Raw genomic sequence first — 21,442 nt, 5'->3', positions numbered from 1 at the left:
CCATTTACCGCCCAGCGCCAAGCCCCAGTAGCGCGCGACAACGATTGGAGCAGCGTGGCCCCGGAAGATGACAGGCTGAAGATTGCCATCACCCGGATCCTACGCCTCAGGCTTGCCGGGCTCACTGTAGGCGCCGTTGGCGCAGATTTTCTTCGCTGCCGCATCGCCCCCCTGCAAGAGAGGAGGAGACCCTCCTAGGAGTTTGGGGGTGCGGCGGACATCATGAGGCTGCGCCCGGGCCTCAACTTCAACTTCACTGTCCTGGAACTGGACGTGATGCTCAAGGAACTGTTCAAACACGACTCTCAACATCCCGAATGGTTCAGGTTGCCGAAGGGTGTCGTTCCGCTGTGCAACAACTCCTCGCTCGACCGCATCCGTGCAATGATGCTGCTGTGCGATTCGCATGGAATTGTCCCAACTTGGCAAGAGCCTGCAGACGATGTCGTGCAGGAGTTCTTCGACGGCTTGGTGGAAGTGGCGGTCCGATTCGACAAACAGAAAAGCCTCACCCGCGACACCACCGATGGGGAGATGCAGCGCATCACCACTAGGGCGGAAGAGGCGGTGGCAGCCGCTGCCGCGGGTGAGTTTGGATTCACCGTGGAGGAGGCAGAGACAGCAGAGGCAGCAAGCCTTGCCGAGCGAGAGGAGTTTGCCGGTGAGGGAGAGCTTGCCGAGCCTGAAGCCGAGTCAACCGAGCCCGCCGAGGGTGCGAGCGGCTCGTTGGAGACCGATTCCTCTTCCTCCTCATCCTCAGACAGCCCGCCGCAAGCAGAGCCCCGAGCCCCACCAAGAAGGCGTCTCCGCAAGGTTGGGGACGTGGCGGTGCGGCAGAGGGGTCAACAGCCGCCGCGCCGTGCGACACGCTCCTTACGCCGCTGCGGCAACTGGAGCGGGGTCCTCTCGGACCACCGCTTCTGCTCCTGCCGCTGCCCCCGCCAAGTGGATAAGGGAACCCACTCCTCCGCCTCGTCGCGCCGAAGGTGGGCCGGACTTCGACCTCTCCGCGCTCAGCTCCGATGAGGAAGAAGAAGAGTAAGATTCCTTGCTGTACTTGTAGTTCTCAAATTCTTGCTGTCTTGTCTTGTATCTGATTTGCTTTACTCTGAACTCATTCCTTTTCAGGACTCTGGCCCAGAGAGCGGCGAAAAGAGCCAAGGTCCCGGTGATCGTCATCGATGACGAACCCACCGCGATAGCAGAGGGCGTGTCCAAGACCATCTTGCCGGACCCGGCAACTATTCCTTAAAGCAGCCCCCACCACAGCCCCCAGCGTAAGTACATGGTTTATTTCCCGCGGTTAGGCGCGCATGGGTGCTCTTTCTTTGCTGACATCTGATTATTGGTTTGTGTAGGAGCAGAGCAGCTTCACCAGGAGCGTCCGGAAGCCGCCCCCGTCATGCCTTCTGCTTCGACTACACCGCCAAGGGAGGGTTCCCCGGCAAGGGAGAAGTCTCCGGCAAGGGAGAGTTCTCCGGCAAGGGACAGCATCGGTGACCCCCCGGTGGTGGAGACCGTGACTGCAGAACCTAGCACAGGTAATTTGAAAACTTCCCTTGGATTCTTCTTCTTCTGATTTTCTTTTTGGATAATTGCTTGACTTTTCTCCCTCTTCCGGCCGTCAGATCCATCTGTCGTGGAGCCGATGGAGACCGAGGTTGCTGGCGAGGAGAGCGTGCGCGGCAACACCAACGACGCTGCTGCCACCGAAGAAGAGGCCGGCGCTGATGATCCCACCGGTGAAGAGGCCTCCAAAGCTGCTACTGCAGAAGCCGGCGAGGGGTCTGGCGATCGCACTGACGGCCCTGAGGCCGCAGGAGCATCAGGCGCTACGCCGACCGCCGATCCCTCCACCGCTGCCGCAGCGTTAGGCTCCGAAGAGCCCCAGCCCGGCGCCTATTTGAAGGCCGACGACGGTGTCTTCATCAAGCTCCCCTGGGCGTCAAGCTCTAGGGCGTCGGTCGAAGGAGAAACCTTTGATGGAGAGGTGCTCGCCTCCGCTGGGTTGACGCTGGTTGACGCGCCGAGCAGCAGCAGCAGTGAGCCTGAGGAGGAACAGCTGCTGCGGAGGTTGCTGTCGCTCTACCGCGCTCGGCAGGCCAAGGTGGAATCCCGAGAAGCGCTTGTCGCGAAGGCGGGAGTGGACATCGAGAAGCGCGTGGAGGAGCTCCAGGAACGCAATCAGGAAAATCTCCGGTCCCTAGCAAAGGAGCGGGACCAACTCGTCGAGGCGCGGAAAGCCTTCCTCCTCGAGAAGGCCAAAGCTGAAGAGCAACAGCGGCTTGCCGCCGAGGAGCTATTTGTGGGGGAAGGCGAGTTGGCGCACTGGAAGGTTAACCTTGACAGCCATGAGGAGGAGATTGCCGCCCGCGAGCAAACATTCGGCGGGGCTCTCAAGGAAGCAGAAGATGCTGCCGCAGCTGCCGAGGCCACCAAGAAGGAGCTGGAGACGAAGGTGGCGCAACTGGAGGCCGATCTCAAGGGGAGGGGTGAAGAGCTTGCCGCGCTCAAGCGTGAGCGCGAGAAGGACGCCTACACCCTTGGCGAGCTGCAGGGTAGTCTCGTCGAGAAGGGCAAGGAGCTTAGCGCCGTCAAGGACTACAACGCAGATCTTGAGCTGAAGCTGGCTACTTTGACCAAGACGCTGGACGGCGCCAGGGAGCAGGAGGTGGCCTTGAAGGAGGATATCAAGGCCAACGAGGCACTGCTGGCGAGTGCTGCTGCCACCCAGAACACTTTTAGGGAGAATGTGGAGCACTGGACAGAGGGTCTCGTGGATGTTGCCGCAGCCATCGACAGGGAGCTGGCACAGCTGGGGATGGAGGATTTCGGGTATCCCTCTGATTAGAACCTCTAACCCAGCGCCAAGCTCAGCTTATTCTTCAAAGGCATGTCGACGGCCCTCCAGTGACTCCAGGAAAGGATCCCAAAGCAGCTGGCCGATGAGTCGCGCACGATCTGCGCGGGAGTTCTTCAAAAGGTGTTGGTGAAGGTGGCCTTCCGCAACCCGGGCCTCAACCTCACCAATGTCCTCAAGAAGCTACCGCCGGATGCTGATTTGGAAGCGCTCAAGACCCTTGTCGCACCCATTGTGGACAAGGTGAGCGAGATCAAGAGGGTTGAGGGCGATCGCGTAGATTAGGCCGCCCATTTTCTCCTTTTCTTGTCGCTGCTGGTCATGTTACGAGAACAATCTATTAGAGCTGCGACAAGCTATTTTGTAATATAACTTTATTTTGGGTATCGATTGCTATGTTATTTCCTTTACTTGATTCCTTCCTTTGTATGTTTTTGCCCTACGCTTTTAGGGAACTTGCCGGTGCAGGCACCTTAGCCGCGAGCGCTGAGTGCGGGACATCAGTAGCCTGCTGGCGGTGCCGCAACCGACAAGAAACCTTGTCGCAACTAGTCGCAGCTCACTTAAGTTGTTGAGCGGACTCGAGACAAAGTAAGGGCGCAACTAGCTACGAGTTGGTTCCTCCGCGCACAGGTTTTCCATACAAAGCACGGTCGTTCGAGGAAGATAACTTAAAAAATTTAAAACTAATTGCTCAAACTTTGGCGACTTAGCTTTTCTGTCGTTTGCTTCCCGGTAAGGAAAAACTTTCTTGAATGACGCCTGGTCCACACCATTATCTTCTCCTTTCCCCCCGGCAAACTTGTGGGCGAGGGAACCTTCCTTTCTATGAGAAAAAGAAAGAAGAGAAAATAAAGATATGGAGCCCTACGGCTCGTTATTGCTTACCGGGGGTCGGTGCTGCACAAAGTGTCAGATAACACATGCAAAAAATAGAAAGCATGAAATTGACAAGATGTGCAGAGCACATGAGCTTTACTTATGCACGGGGTCTGCGCCAGGCTTTGTACAAAGGATTACATGCAATAGCGGCAAGAGTTGTACAAAAGGTGGTTGCCGGAACAGGTTCCAGCAACCGCACCCTACGGGTAAAACTTACGAAGATGCTCAATGTTCCAGGAGTTGCTCACCGGAATGCCATCTTCGGTCTCAAGGCGGACAGCGCCAGGCCTAGTGACTCGTTTCACCCGGTAAGGGCCTTCCCACTTTGGCGTCAACTTGTTGGAATTCTTGGCGGACTGAACGCGCCGAAGAACAAGGTCGCCTTCCTCGAGACTTCTGGCATTAACTTTGCGGCTATGGTAGCGGCGCAAAGCTTGCTGGTATCGAGCAACTCGTACAGCAGCCTGAAGACGGCCCTCCTCAAGGAGCAGCGCATCAGCTTGTCGCAGCTGCTCTTGCTCAAGCTCATCATAAGTGAGCACTCGAGGTGACCCGTATACGAGTTCCGCAGGGAGAACTGCCTCTGCTCCATAGACTAGAGCGAACGGTGTCTGGCCAGTGGCTCGATTTGGCGTCGTCCTGATCGACCGAAGAACCAGCGGCAGCTCCTCAATCCAGTTCTTTCCGCACTTGTGCAGCCTGTCGAAACTCCTGGTCTTGAGTCCACGCAGCAGTTCAGCATTTGCCCTCTCCGCTTGACCGTTGCTCCTCGGATGAGCAACAGAAGCGAAGCAGACCTTGGCGTCAAGATCTTGGACGTACTGCATGAAGGTGCGGCTCGTGAATTGCGTTCCGTTGTCGGTGATGATCCTGTTAGGGATCTCGAAGCGACAAACAATCGACTTGAAGAACTTGACTGCTGACTGTGCTGTCACCTTCCTCACTGCTTCCACTTCTGGCCACTTTGTGAACTTGTCGATTGCAACGTACAAGTACTCAAAGCCCCCGACAGCTCGGGGAAAGGGGCCGAGGATGTCGAGCCCCCAGACCGAAAATGGCCAGGATAAAGGGATCGTCTGGAGAGCTTGAGCTGGCTGGTGTATCTGCTTGGAATGGAACTGGCACGCTTCACACTTGGTTACTTGTGCAGTTGCATCCTGGAGGGCTGTCGGCCAAAAGAAACCTTGCCGGAATGCTTTGCCGGCAAGTGCTCTTGCGCCACTGTGGTGACCACATATGCCTCCATGTATCTCTCCCAACAGCTTTTGTCCGTCTTCCCGGTGAATACACTTCAATTTCACACCGTTGAGTCTCCTTCTGTATAGTGTGTTGTCGACAAACTGGTACATACTTGACTGCTAGGCTACTCTATCCGCTTCTTCTTGCTCTTCGGGAAGTTCTCCTGTCTGAAGGAAACGGACAATCTGCTGTACCCATGCTGGAGCTTGTGGCTCGACAACAAGGACTAAAGGCACATCTGCTGCTGCGGGAACATCCGCTTCGAAGGCGAGAACCTGCGGCTCAGCCGGAGCTTGACGTTCCCCGGCAAGCTTGCCGGAGCAAAACTTGTCGGGAGCGTCTGCTTCAACGGAACAAACCCTAGGGCTTGCCGGAGCAGACTGCTCCTTAGCACCTTTGGTGTTGATCTTGGGGACCTTCTTCGCGGCGGCTTCGGGGAGCTCTGCCGGAAAATAGCCACCAGCAATCAACTTCCTCTTCTTGCTCTGTCCAGTTGATGGCATTACAGACGGCTGAGTCAGTTTGAGCACAAAGATCCCTGGTTCCACAGGTAACTTAAGTGCGGCGCGCTTTGACAGGCCATCGGCAATGTCGTTCTGAGCTCTTGGAACATGTTCCATCTGTAGGCCATCAAAGTGCTCTTCTAACTTTCTCACTTCATCAACGTAAGCTTCCATCAACGGACTCCGATAATTCTTGTTCACTTGGCGGACGACAAGCTGCGAGTCACCCCTGACAATGAGCTTCTTGATCCCAAGGTCTGCTGCGATCCTGAGACCGGCAAGCAAACCTTCATACTCGGTGCTATTGTTTGTTGCTTGCTCCTTGGAAAATTGCATCTGGACTACGTACTTGAGGTGCTCTCCGATGGGCGCAACAAGCAGCACGCCCGCACCGGCGCCTTGCAGCGAGAAAGCACCATCAAAGTACATCAGCCATTCTTTGCTTGCTTCCTTGACGGGGATGCTTGTTTCTGGAATTTCTTCATCTGGTGTTGGCGTCCACTCTGCTATGAACTCTGCCAAGGCTCGGCTTTGGATAGTTGAAGTACTGTCAAACTTGAGGCCAAAGCTTGACAGTTCCAGTGCCCACTCGACAATCCTGCCTGTTGCTTCTGGATTCTGTAGTATCCTCTCCAGCGGAAAACGAGTGACAACTGTGATCTCATGTGCTTGGAAGTAAGGGCGCAGCTTTCTCGAGGCCATGAGAAGGCCAAAAAGCAATTTCTGCACACCAGAGTACCTCGACCTAGCCCCCTGCAGAAGGGAACTGACAAAGTAAACTGGGCGCTGCACCATTCTCTTCTGCATCTCCTCACGTGCCTGCGCAGATCCACCCTTGTCGGGACCAGAGCTTCCCGGTGAAGCCGCCTGCTTGTCGCTGGATGCATCCGTCGTGGTTGCTGGCTCATCATCCGCCTCCCTCTCCGCTACTAACGCAGCACTAACCACTTGATTGGTTGCCGCTATATACAGCAGCAACTTCTCTTGTGGCTTAGGTGCGACAAGTGTTGGAGTGGAGGATAAGTATCTCTTCAAGTCCTACAGCGCAGCCTCCGCTTCCGGAGTCCATTGCATTGGACCTGCCTTTTTCAATATATTGAAAAACGGCAGGGCGCGCTCAGCAGACCTAGAGATAAACCTGCTGAGAGCGGCCACGCAACCGGCAAGTCTTCGTACATCCTTGACGCGCTATGGTGCTTCAATCTGCTCAATGGCCTTGATCTTGTCGGGGTTGGCTTCAATTCCCCGCTGAGACACGAAGAACCCGAGAAGCTTGCCGCAGGGGACTCCAAACACACACATCTCGGGGTTAAGCTTGAGGTTGATCTTGCGCAGATTTGCAAAGGTTTCGTTTAAATCTTGAATCAGAGTTGCCTTGTCCTTGCTCTTGACCACTATGTCATCCATGTAGGCTTCCACATTTCTGTGTATTTGCGGCTCAAAAGTGTCATGGACTACCCTTGCAAATGTTGAACCAGCACTCTTTAATCCGAAAGGCATCCGTATGAAACAGTATGTGCCACATGGAGTGATGAATGCGGTCTTTTCCTCATCTTCTTCTGCCATGAAGATCTAATGGTATCCTGAGTATGCGTCAAGAAATGAAAGCAAGTGACATCCGGCCGTGGAGTCAACAATCTGATCAATGCGCGGTAAGGGAAATGGGTCTTTGGGACAAGCTTTATTTATATCGGTAAAGTCGATACAAAGCCTCCATTTCCCGTTTGCCTTGCTCACGACTACAGGATTGGCCAACCACGTAGGATGGAGCACTCCTCTGACAAGGCCTACTGCTTCCAACTTCTTGATTTCTTCTGCGATGAATTCTTGGCGCTCCACTGCTTGTTTCCTGACCTTCTACTTGACGGGCCGTGCATGAGGACAGACGGCAAGATGGTGCTCGATTACTTTCCTGGGAACACCGGGGATGTCAGATGGTTGCCACGCAAACACGTCGACGTTCGCCCGCAGGAAAGCAATGAGCGCGCTTTCCTATTTAGGGTCGAGAGTGGCACTGATGGTGAAGGTACCACCAGTGCCGTCCTCCTTGGCGGACACCTTCTTGGTCTCTGGTGGAGCTGCCATTGTCTCCTTATGCTTGCCGGTGGAGCTCGATGGTGCGTCCTCGACGGTAGCGCAGCACTCCGAAGAGGTGCGCTTGCCGGAGTGGGCATCAGAACTCTTGCCGGACTTGGTCTTCTTCTTCCCCCCGGGAGCTTCAACGACATGTGACTTGCGATCTGCTGCGGCTGCTGCTTCCCGGTAGATCTTGTCGGCACAGATAAGAGCATCCTTCTTGTCGCCAGGGACAGAGATGACACTTATCGGGCCTGGCATCTTCAGTACGTTGTATGCATAGTGAGAGGCTACCATGAATTTGGCGAGTGCTGGACGGCCGAGTAACCCATTGTAAGGCAATGGAAAGTCAGCAACGTCAAAAGTGACCCTATCAGTCCTGAAGTTCAACTCGCTGCCAAATGTCACTGGCAACGTGATCTTTCCCTCCGGCTTGCTCCTTCCCAGATTGATTCCTTGGAATGTGCCGGTCTCTTCGAGCTCGCTGTTAGGGATCTGGAGTTTCTGGAGTACCGCGGAGGAGATCAGGTTCAAGCCGGCCCCGCCGTCAACTAGCATCTTAGTGACCTTGAGGTTGCGGATAGTTGGTGAAACCAACATCGGCAAGCTGCCGACCGCAGTTATGCGATCAGGGTGGTCCTCAATATCAAAGATGATAGGCGTGCTGGACCATTTCAGAGGCTTGCGTGACTCGACGGGTGGTTCTTCTGCATTGACTTCCTGCACCCACTACTTGAGATGGCGGTGTGAAGTATGCAAAGAAGCACCACAGTCAACGCACAGCACCTCTGTGGCTTTCTAGAACTCCTGCTCGTCGGCCTCGTCATCGTCCATATCTTCATCGTCGTCATCGTCTTCATCCTTGTCGCGGCCGCGGGGAGGTCTGTCTATTGCCGCTGCTTGGCCTTGTCACGGCGTCCTCCTCGGCCGGGGCATTTCTTGCCGGATCCTCCAGTACCTTCTTGGGCCTTCTCCTTGTCGCGTCACTCGTATTCAGCTTTCTGCTGCTCGACCTTCTTGCAGCTCTAGAGGTCATGACCCTTGGTGTGGTGGATCTTGCAGTACTGCTTGTTGGTGTCGTCCTGCTTGTCGGCGACCGCCACAGCCTCCTCGCCGGAGGTACCAGCTTTGGCTTTCTTGGCGCCACCTCCGTTGCCGGACTGCTCGACAACTAGCACATCTTTTCCTTTCTTCCTCCTGTTGTTCTGCCGCCGGTTTTTCTTTGCCGGGGCAGCATCCTCGCTACCAGATCCACCTGCTTCTGTATTCTCTCCGGGGAGTTTTCTCCCCTCCTCAGCACGTGCACACTTGTCAGCCAGGGCATATAGCTCGCTGACGTCTCTGATCTTGCACATCGCCATCTCCTCCCGCATCCTGCGGTTTCGCACATTCTAATGGAACGCGCTGATGACCGCGGCAGGGTGGACATCTGGGATGTTGTGCTGTACACGGCTGAATCTCTGAATGAACTTGCGCAGGGACTCTCCTTCCTTCTGGGCGAGCAGATGAACGTCGCTCTCTTGGCCATGAGGCTTGTGGCCGCCTGTAAAGGCGCCGACAAACTGATGGCATAGGTCGGCCCAGGAGGATATGGAGTTGTCCGGCAAGTGCATGAGCCAGGATCTCACATTGCGCTTGAGCACCAGCGGGAAGTAGTTGGCAAGGATCTTGTCGTCCCGCCCCCCAGCAGCATGCACCGCGATGGTGTAGATGCTGAGGAACTCCGATGGATGCGACTTGCCGTCGTACTTCTCTGGTACGTCTGGCTTGAAATTCTTCGTGCCGGGCCACTGGACTTGCCGCAGCTCATGAGTGAACGCAGGGCAACCTACTGCGTACGGCAAGTCGCCTGGTTCCCCTGGCGCATGCATGTTGACAAAGGGCCCGGCGCGCTAGTCCGATTGACGCCGCGCTTCTCTTCGGCGCTCAATGCGAGTACGAGCGTCTTCTTGCTGTCGTTCGTGAAGAACTTGGCGCTGATCGCAATGAGCTCGTGGATCTGACGATGCGGTGGAGTCGCCGTCGAGGCAGATCCAGCGAGTCGGCGATCCTGGCCTTCGGGGCGGAGAGTGCACAGTGATTGCACCCCCACCGGTTTTGTCGCCATCGGCCCGTGCCTGGCAGTCTTGCCGCGGCTGCGATGTACTCGGTTGCCGTGGAGTGTCGCCGTTGGCGAAGCCGATGAGACTCTGAATGGTGGCCCTCCATTCGTCGATCTTGTCCGCCACTAGAGGGTAATACAGGAGCAGTTGAGCTCGTGCCAAAGCTTCTGCTGGAGTGGTGGGTGGCAGTGGCGAACGGTGCGAGGAGCGGGATATGCTCGGACTTCCAACTGGGTTGGAAGGAGCAGTATCTCGTCCAGGCGACCGTGTCTTGCTCGTGCCAGCATGTTGGCGTGCATGTTGGTCTTGAGCACCACGAGATCCACCGACTCGATCTTGGTCCAGCGAGCGTATGGTACCGCGAGTACCATGACGTTGTCGGTCCCACGGCTCCTGGGATGGGCGCGGTGCATGTACGGACACCGAGGTCTGCGCAGCCTTGTCCTTGGACCTAGCAGCACCGTGAGCTCCCTTGTCGACGCCCGTTCTTCCGCCGGCGTCTACCCCACCACCTGCTTGCTCCGGTGGTGGTGGGTTCGACGCGGACGGAGCAGACACCTCCGAAGCCTTCTTCTTCGGTGGCATGTCGACGAAGAAGATGAAGATCTAGCCCGTGTGAACGCCGGATCGGGTTCACACAACCTCAACGCCCCCTAATTGGCGCGCCAAAGATGCCGGGGAATCTGATCCACGAACACCTATGGGGCCGGCGGACCGGGCCCCTTTCGGTTCGGCGGGGGGCGGAGATCGCACGAAGAGCGGATCGAGGCGAAGCACACGAGTGGTTTACCCAGCTTCGGAGCTCTCCGGAGAGATAATACTCCTACTGCTGCATGTCTGAGTGTATTGAGTTCTTGCTCGGGAGCGCTGAGTGCTACAGTACACCCTAGCTGCTAATGAGACCGAGCATGAGTGTTTTTTGGCTTCGAACCCCCCTCTACGTTGCGCATGGGCCTCCTTTTATATGCTCAAGGGGTCACCGAGAGGTGGAAACGTAGACAAGGGTAAAAATGGAAAAGGAATTGCGGTTGTACAACTACTTGTACAGTGTATCATACCTAACCCTGACGGCAGGGGACAAAAGCATTAAATGCCCGTCTATGTCGCCCAAACAGTGCATAAAAAGGACCGTCAGGGGCGCCACCGCTTGCCACGATGGCAATCTTGTCATCTCTGCTTGCCACCGTGCACTGCTGGCTGCACAGCCTCTTGACACGCGCGCCTGGAAAGGTCCCAGGGCGACACGTGAGTGGATGTGCTAGAGCATGGGTATAGAGTGGTAGCTTGTCGTGGCAAGCGCCTTGCCGCGGTTGTTGTCTTGTCGCGCCCGGAAGCTTGTCGCTCACTGGACCTTGCCGGGATGCGTGGCACGTCGCGGCAAGTCCCTTGAGATGCCTCGGTTGGCCTTCCCGGCAAGCTCCTCTTGACGGGGCCTTGTCTCCTTGGCTTGAGTACTTTGTTCTTGAATGGCTCCAAAGGCACCACGGAGGACCTTGGCGGTCACCCGGCAAGCCTTGCCGCGGGGTGCTGCAACTGCCCGTGCACAAGTTCGGGATACTAGGGTACCCCTACTCTAGTACACCGACACAGGGAGTACTAGTATTTATTGTATTTGCCAAGGAGTGACCTCTTGCAATGAAATGGTGTTGCTAAGTTTGCTTCATTTAATTAGCTACACACTCACAATTGTATTTTCACCTAGGTACACGCGCTTAGCACCGTTTCTTCCTTGGGTCACCAGACTAGTCTCTCTCTTCTTGATTTACTTGCCACATCAGACTTCATGCCTATGTGGCAAGCTTAAGCACCTGTAGGAGCAAGTAAGGTGCCCGTCCGTTGCACGGAAGAGTGAAATGCATTGATCGGGGTGTTGTTTATTTTGACAAAGGATGTGGGGGTCATTTCATGTGTAACAGGTATCGATAGGTTTCTTCGGATATTATTTCATCTCTAGAGCTCAGAAACATCCGGGTGAAATAGATAGAAAAGTATCTTTTGCAAACAAAAGTGTTCAACTGTTCAACCTGCATCCAAAACTTGTGAAGAAATAACTCTTATTGTGCTTTGTAGGAAATGGTTCATCATAAGTCCTTCATCGGTACTGTAGTAAAAATTCATACATCGAATATTCTAGACTAAACCATAAATGGATACACTTTTATTCATGCGCGATACTCCAATACAGCAAGATCATACATGGAAGTCTCCACATGCTTAGACAGCGGATTACATTGAGCGAAGACTAATGATCAGCATTTAACTTAGTAATGCATATGTCCAGGTGAACCTCCTTGGAGTCCCCATGCACATTGTTGGGGGTGAAATAATACCATGCGTCTTCCATGTCCACATTGGCGGGAAGGTCCCAGCTCGGCAGAGACCAGCTCAGCTTGACATAACCAGTGTCGCCGCCCACGGACCTCCGAGGGGTAGTAATAGTGAGCACGCACCCATACATGGGCCTCGTGTCAGTGTCAGTGTCAGCGGCGTCGCCCCTGACACACACTACAGAGATGTGGCGGCGGCCTGCGCGGGCCTCGCCGGTGGCCAGGATCAAGAGGAAGACACTGCCGTCCTCCTCCGAGTCTAGCAGGCGGCACTGATCCTCCAGCGACTCCGGCACGGTGAACGGGTAGCACGTCTTATACTTGATGTTCTTCACCAAGGGCCAGTAGTGATCGTCGCACGCCTGCGCCAGGTGATGCACGATGTCCGCCGGTGAGCCCCAAAACGGCACCGGGCACTCATAGCAGTAGACAAAGGGCTCCTTGGAGGCATCGACCAGGCCGTCCATGAAACGGCATTGGCTGTAGGGGACGTTCCGCCAGTTGAATATATGAGCAAGTTACTACGAGATTTACTGTAAAATAAATCATGACGGCTATAATAGAGATTAAACTAATCAAGCGGACTAGCATAGTAGATGCACAGATCGAGTCTAGGACACAGACTAGAAACATGAATTCTACCACGATTTCAAACAGGAAGGACAGAAACACATACGGTGCAACGGGAGCAGCACCATTGGCGTTGAGGTTGTCGCTAGGGCTGGAAAAAAGCTCGAAGCTCGCGAGCTAAACGAGTAGCTCGTGACTCGGCTCAAACCAACTCGAACTCAAACAATAGCGAGTCGAGCCAACCTTTAGTTTAAGATCGTTTACTGGCCGAGTTAAACGAGCCGATCTCACGAGTACTCGTGTAACTCGTTAGGCTCGGTAAAAAATTAGCGCTTTTTAGGGGTAGTAAATATCAACCACTAACCACCTAACGTCCCAGCACAAGGCCGAGCTGCTCAATGCCCGGCCTCCTAGGAGACTCTCAAGTACATGCCCATATATGTACATGTTAAGTTCCCAATTAAGCTTTTTATCGTATTAATTAGGTTTTATCTTCATATCTTTAATGAGATTAACAAGCTAAACGAGCCAACTCGCGAGTTATACGAGTCGAGCCAATCTTGAGTTTGAGCTCGTTATAGTAACGAGTTGAGTTGAGCTAGCTCATTAATGAAACGAGCTTTAGCGAGTCGAGTCGAGCTAGCTTGACCCGGCTTGAATTCCACTTCTAGTTGTCGCCCATGTCATTGAGTAAGAGGTTGCCGAAGTCGGGGAAGAAGTCATCGTCGGTGAAGTCGTGGCTGCTAGCAGTCGTGAGAGTGCGCTCCCCAAATGTCAACAGCGCCCGCCGAATGGAGCGGAGGAGGGAGTGGCTGTAGGGGACGTTGCGGCCGCCGAATGGAGCGCATGAGTAGCCCACGAAGCAGTAGACGGTGCTCCTCCCTAGTCTCTATTCTTATCTCTATCTCTACTACTCTTCTTTGTTTTTTATAATATACTAGTTGTAGTTGTCAAATCCAATAGTACTGCACCGTCCACTTCACGACCGGCTGAACACGCCTCCTCACCTCCATTAAACCCACATGCAAACCGAGAAACCTACTCTGGCCCGCGGGAGGAAATTTGCCGGTTGCCGCGGGAGGGTTATTCTGCAAATTTTCAGCAACTTAGCATGCGACCATTTGATCTCAGATCCAAGGGCTGCCAGTGCTGCGTCTCGAGCTTGCGTTGGTTTTCCCCGAAGACGAAGGGATGATGCAGCACAGTAGCGTAAGTATTTCCCTCAGTTTTTGAGAACCAAGGTATCAATCGAGTAGGAGGTCGTGCGCAAGTCCCTCGTACCTGCACAACACGATAGCAACTCGCAACCAACGCTTAGGGGTTGTCAATCCCTTCACGGTCACTTATGAGAGTGAGATCTGATAGACATAATATTTTTGGTATTTTTGATAGATAGATGCAAAGTAAAAAGTAAAGGCAAAGTAAAAACAAAGCAAGTAAATAAAGTGATATAGATTGATATGATGAGAATAGACCCGGGGGCCATAGGTTTCACTAGTGGCTTCTCTCAAGAGCATAAGTATTCTATGGTGGGTGAACAAAGTACTGTTGAGCAATTGACAGAATTGAGCATAGTTATGAGTATATCTAGGCAATGATCATGTATATAGGCATCACGTCCGTGACAAGTAGATCGAAATGATTCTGCATCTACTACTATTACTCCACTCATCGACCGCTATCCAGCATGCATCTAGAGTATTAAGTTAAAAACAGAGTAACACTTTAAGCAAGATGACATGATGTAGAGGGATAAATTCATGCAATATGATAAAAACCCCATATTGTTATCCTCGATGGCAACAATACAATACGTGCGTTGCAACTCTTTCTGTCACTTAGTAAGGACACCGCAAGATTGAACCCAAAGCCATGCACTTCTCCCATTGCAAGAGCTACCAATCTAGTTGGCCAAACCAAATGGATAATTCGAAGAGACTTGCAAAGATAACTCAATCATACATAAAAGAATTCATAGAAGAATAAATTTTTTTCCATAGATAATATTGGATCATAAACCCACAATTCATCGGTCTGAACAAACACACCGCAAAAAGAAGATTACATCGAATAGATCTCCACAAAAGAGGGGGAGAACATTGTATTGATATCCAAAAAGAGAGAAGAAGCCATCTAGATACTAGCTATGGACCCGAAGGTCTGAAGTAAACTACTCACACTTCATCGGAGGGGCTATGGTGATGATGTAGAAGCCCTCCGTGGTGGATGCCCCCTCCGGCGGAGCTCCAGAATAGGCCCCAAGATGGGATCTCGTGGATACAGAAGGTTGCGGCGGTGGAATTAGGTTTTTGGCTCCTGTTCTGATCATACAGGGATACGTAGGTATATATAGGAGGAAGGAGTACGTCGGTGGAGCTCCGAGGGGCCCATGAGGTAGGTGGGGCGCCCAGGGGGGAGGGGCGCGCCTCCACCCTCGTGACCGCCTCGTGGCTTTCTTGACGGAGGGTCCAAGTCTCCTGGGTCTTATCTGATGAGTAAATCATGTTCCCGAAGGTTTCATTCCGTTTGGACTCCGTTTGATATTCTGTTTCTTCGAAATACTCTAACAGGCAAAAAACAACAATTCTGGGCTGGGCCTCCGGTTAATAGGTTAGTCCCAAAAATAATATAAAAGTGGAAAATAAAGCCCATTATAGTCCAAAACAGTAGATAAAGTAGCATGGAGCAATCAAAAGTTATAGATACGTCGGAGACGTATCAGCCAGCACCCCGTATCATGGTCGCACCTACCACGACCGTCGCGTAACACGCGCGGTCGCACCCTTGGAGATTTAACATGGTGCGTTAGGCTATCTGATGTTGGCATGTCATACATAGTCATCACTTAGTCACTCATACTACAACAAGGTTAGCTATAAGTGTATTTTTTTACTCCTCTCTATGTATTTCTTCATACTCCCTCTGTCCCATAATATAAGAACGTTTTTGACACTAGTGTAGTGCCAAAAACGTTCTTATATTATGGGACACATGGAGTACTAGTATTTATTGCATTTGCCAAGGAGTGACCTCTTCCAATGAAATGGTGTTGCTAAGTTTGCTTCATATAATTAGCTATAGACTCAAAATTGTCTTTTCACCTAGGTACACGCGCTTAGCACCGTTTCTTCCTTGGGTCATCAAACTAGTCACTCTCTTCTTGATTAACTTTCCACATCAGACTTTAAGCCTATGTGGCAAGCTTAGCACCTATAGGAGCAAGTAAGTACAATAGTGCGCTTTACATGGCATTTTTGCATATGTGGAGGAAAGAGAGTCAAGGAAAAAGTGGAGAAGTGGGATCTCATGCAAGAGCCAGCCTCTACTACATGGTGGAGCATTGGGAGAGGCACCTGTATGGAGGTGGTCAGGAATCGGGAGACTCACACCGGTCATAGTGCCGCAGTTAAAATGATAATGGAAAGTCAAATCACGGGGCCCCACCTGTCCAGCGGTAACTCACTGTCAAATCACACAGCCCTACGTTTGTAGCAGCCTACTCCCTCGTCTTCTCGCGTCTCTGTCGAACCAACTAGGTGAAACTGCCCCGCCGCCTACCGCGCAGGAAAAGCCCTGCCCTCGACATTTAAATAGTATACAGTATACAAATTTTGTATGCATGGATGCGCCCACGCCATGGAGCAAAGCATCTAGAAAACGGCGGTACACATGTACGGAGTATACAGCACGCCCGTCGCGTTTGGGTCGCACCACAGACGGCCGGTCGGTCTGGCACGCTGCTCTCCGAATGGAACGCGCGTCATATTGCGTTCGCACACACATGTGGGACGGCAATTGAGAACCGACCATAGGCACACTCCCCGGCCCCGCAAGTCGGGTGACTTAATAGAAGAGGGAGACGAGCGATAATACTAGAGAAGTGTTGTACTACGTTGGTGCCTGGACGATCCCTGCAAGACACGGATGATCAGTTCGTCCATGCATGTGACCAGACTCCCGCAGACACGCATGGATTGGCTATCGTCTACATATCGTGCAGGCTGTGTTGTACATGGCTGTAGTTGTGGTGAGAAATCTAAAAAAAGGTTTCTTGTCATCTCGCAAAATTAGGTGTCATGTGCTTCGGATCACTGCGAGGGTTAAACAGCGACAACTGAGTTGGGCTAGTCATTGGGGGCACATGCACGAACAGTGACTACTCGGCAGCAATCTAGGTCAAGTCGGCTATGTTAATTAGGACATCTATCGACGGACCCCTTTTCTACGAGTTTATCTTTAATTTGAGCTTTGTTCCTCGTCTAGTTTGTCCGTCGGGATTCATGTTGTCTCCTTTGGGCAGTGAGGTTATGATTTCTTGTCATGTGGCATTTTTTCGTGTTATATGTTATAATTCGGCGCTTCAGATGAAAATGACGAGAACTGCACCTCCGGGTCACGCGCATGAAGACTTCTCGACAGTCATTGACGAGGTCAAGCCGGCTCCGGTAGAGAAAAGAAAGCTAGTACTACTCCACTATATAGGCAGGAGCCTCCGCACTTGCTTGCTAGTGTTGCTCTCTTCACACTGTCTCGGCCTCTCCAGATCTAAACACGACAGCGGTGGCCACACACTCTCTCTCTCTCTGCTCACCACTGGCCACAGATCCAGCCGGATCCTCTCCACCAGGGAAGGTGAGAAGGTGCAACGTTCACGCGGTCGTCCTCGGTGACGGCTCTTACCCACTGCTGGGCACGTCCCGATCAGCCTGACTTGCCGTTCTCTCCCAAGCACCGCTAGCGAGGGAGGGCCTCCGACCCCTTCTTCCTTGCTGCCATAGTGTGGGCAGATCCGGCCACCCGCCGCCCACCTAGCGACATCCCGGCGACCATCAGGTATACCTTCCTTCGAAACCGGCCTTGCTCTACTTCCCGAGCTCCTGACGTTGCTACATTTGTATCTTTTACTATTTCTCGGGCCCCCTCGTAGATAGGATCGATCGGCAGTTCAAAAACCACCTAATTTTTTTACATTTAAGAGGTAAAACTAGTTCATCCACTCGAACCTAGTACTACTTGGTTCAAACAAGGAAGAAAGGGGGTGGGGGTGGGGGAGGATTTGTTACCTGAATCTAGGACTTGGTCGAAAGAGGAAATAATGGGGGGAAAAGTAGTAGAGGCTGGCTATCCAACTGGTCTCTAGGTCTAATAGGGAAATAAAGGGAAACGCAGTACAAACTCAATATAAACCCGATCTTTTGGTTGAAAAAGGAAAGAAAGTGGGGACTGCGGGACAAGTCAACAGACTAAGTCCAGCACTAGATTTGGTAGCCTCACACGGTATAAGGTGGCTATACCGAACAAAAATTGGACCAATCCAGATATCCTGTTCTGATGTTTGTTGCCCCGAGCCACTCTTATCTAATGCCACTGGTAAAATGTAGCAGTCGCACTTTTAAAAGTAAGGACACGTTAAACCAATGTTGTTTTCAATGTAATGCCTCCAGTAATATGAACCAATGGCACTTCTTTACATGTCCTGCTAAAATTTCCCATTAAGATAAGTTGGTTCTTTTTGTTATAAATGCAACTGTCCTGGTCCACCTACTCTCCCATGCCCAAAGTATCGTATTTAATGGTTGTCATACTTAATCCTAATGCCCACACTAATATCTAGCAATGCCACTGCTTTAGAAATTGCTATTGTCCTTGTAGGATTGCCATTCAGATAAGGAACATGCTTCTTTTCATTTGATGCATGTTTCATCACGTGTTAGTCACCCTCATTTCCACCTATTTTGTGCAAACAGAGATATACATATCACGCTCGATCTTAGTTGAACTGCAACGCACGGTACACCTTGTTTTCCACCTGCTCGACCCTAGTGTCACTGATAAAATGAAGTAATAATACAGTTAAAATAGAGTGAGTGTCATCTCTATCATTTCATTTCCAATGTAGATAAAGAAAGTGCTTCTCTTTGTTAAAGTATGTTTCATCAACTAGTCCCACTGTTAATGTTTAAGCGTTTCTGCAAACTGGGGTGCTTAATTTTAGTTGATATGTACAAAAATAGAGATTTGAATGTCTCAAGGCGCCTCCTTGTACTACCGATGTACACTGCTACGTCTTGAGCTTGTGTTGGTTTTCCTCGAAGAGGAGAGGTTGATGCAGCAGAGTGTAGCGTAAGTATTTCCCTGAGTTTTGAGAACCAAGGTATCAATCTAGTAGGAGGCTCCTCAAAAGTCCCACACACCTACACAAACAAACTGAGAACTCGCAACCAATGCAATAAAGGGCTTGTCAATCCCTTCATGGCCACTTGCGAAAGTGAGATCTGATAAAGATAGTATGATAAGATAAATATATTTTTGGTATTTTATAATATAGATGCAATAAATAAAGATGCAAATAAAGGTAGATTGAAAGCAAATATGATAAGAGATAGACCCGGGGGCCATAGGTATCACTAGAGGCTTCTCTCAAGATAGCATAAGTATTACGGTGGGTGAACAAATTACTGTCGAGCAATTGATAGAAAAGCGCATAGTTATGAGATTATCTAGGGATGATCATGTATATAGGCATCACGTCCATAACAAGTAGACCGACTCCAGCCTGCATCTACTACTATTACTCCACACATCGACCGACTCCTGTTTGCATCTAGAGTATTAAGTTCATAAAAACAGAGTAACACATTAAGCAAGATGGCATGATGTAGAGGGATAAACTCATGCAATATGATATAAACCCCATCTTGTTATCCTTGATGGCAACAATACAATACATGCCTTGCAACCCTTTTTGTCACTGGGTAAGGACACCGCAAGATTGAACCCAAAGCTAATCACTTCCCCCATGGCAACAAAGATCAATCTAGTAGGCCAAACCAAACTGATAATTCAAAGAGACTTGAAAAGATAACTCAATCATACATAAAAGAATTCAGAGAAGATTCAAATATTATTCATAGATAAACTTGATCATAAACCCACAATTCATCGGATCTCGACAAACACACCGCAAAAAGAGTTTACATCGAATAGATCTCCACAAGAGAGGGGGAGAACATTGTATTGAGATCCGAAAAGAGAGAAGAAGCCATCTAGTTAATAACTATGGACTCGTAGGTCTATGGTAAACTACTCACAACTTATCGGAGGGGCAAGGATGTTGATGTAGAAGCCCTCTGCGGTTGATTCCCCCTCCGGCAGAGTGTCGGCGAAGGCTCCAAGATGAGATCTCATGGATACAGAAGGTTACGGCGGTGGAAATTGTGTTTCGTGGTGCCCTGGATGTTTTCGGGGTACGTAGGTATATATAGGAGGAAGAAGTACATCGGTGGCCACCCGAGGGGCCCACCAGATAGGGGGCGCACCCTACTGGGGGGGACGCGGCCCCCTATCTCGTGGGGCCCTCGGAAGCTTCTTGACTTGCAATCTAAACTCTCCGGATCAGGTTCGTTCCAAAAATCACGCTCCCGAAGGTTTCATTCCGTTTGGACTCCGTTTGATATTCCTTTACTTCGAAATACTGAAATAGGCAAAAAAACAGCAATATGGGCTGGGCCTCCGGTTAGTAGGTTAGTCCCAAAAATGATATAAATGTGTAAAATAAAGCCCATAAACATCCAAAAGGGGTAAGATAATAGAATGGAACAATCAAAAATTATAGATACGTTGGAGACGTATCAAGCATCCCCAAGCTTAATTCATGCTCGTCCTCAAGTAGGTAAATGATAAAAAGAGAATTTTTGATGTGGAATGCTACCTAGCATAATTCATAATGTAATTTTCTTTTTTGTGGCATGAATGTTCAGATCCAAATGAATATAAAATAAAACTTCATATTGATAAAAGAAATAGTAACATGAGCGTGAAGAAAGTTCATCCCTACAAAATCATATAATCATGTCTTCTCAAAATAATCTCAAACTTTTTCAAGCTTCACACAAAGATGTTCCCAACTAATCAAAGTAATCATGTCTTCTCAAAATAATATGGCAAAAGAAAGTTCATCCCTACAAAATCATATAGTTAGGCTATGCTTCATTTCGTCACACAAAGATGTTCCCAACTTCTATACCCCCGATGACAAGCCAAGCAATTGTTTCATACATAAATAATCTCAAACTTTTTCAAGATTCATGCAATACATGAGCGTGAACCATGGATATAGCACTATGGGTGGAATAGAATATGATGATGGGGATTGTGTGGATAAAACAAAAAAGGAGAAAGTCTCATATTGACGAGGATAATCAACGGGCTATGGAGATGCCCATCAATTGATGTCAACATGAGGAGTAGGGATTACCATGCAACTGATGCTCTAGAGCTGTAAATGAATGCTCAACAAAAGAAACTAGTGGGTGTATATCCAACTTGCTTGCTCACGAAGACCTAGGGCATTTTAGGAAGCCCATCGTAGGAATATACAAGCCAAGTTCTATAATGAAAAATTCCCACTAGTATGAAAAAGACAACTTATGAGACTCACTATATGAAAAACATGGTGCTACTTTGAAGCACAATATATGAGACTCACTACATGAAAAACAAGGTGCTACTTTGAAGCACAAGTGTGGAAAAAGAGATAGTAACACTGCCATTTTTATTTATGTTTTTCTTTTTCCTTTTTTCTTTTTCTTTTTTTCTTTTTTTTCTTTTCTTTTCTTTCTTTTGGGCCTTTATTTTTTTTCTTTTGGCCTTTCTTTTTTTTCTTTGGCAATGTTCTAATAATGATGATCATCACACTTCTATTGATTACAACATAGGAATTACAACTCGAAACTAGAACAAGATATGACTCTATATGAATGCCTCCAGCGGTGTACCAGGATGGTGCAATGAATCAAAAGTGACATGTATGAAAAATAATGCGTGGTGGCTTTGCCACAAATACGACGTCAACTACATGATCATGCAAGGGCAATATGACAA

Source organism: Triticum aestivum, chromosome 2B (assembly GCF_018294505.1).
Source record: "Triticum aestivum cultivar Chinese Spring chromosome 2B, IWGSC CS RefSeq v2.1, whole genome shotgun sequence".
NCBI lineage: Eukaryota > Viridiplantae > Streptophyta > Magnoliopsida > Poales > Poaceae > Triticum > Triticum aestivum.
Note: the sequence above shows the minus strand (reverse complement) of the source record.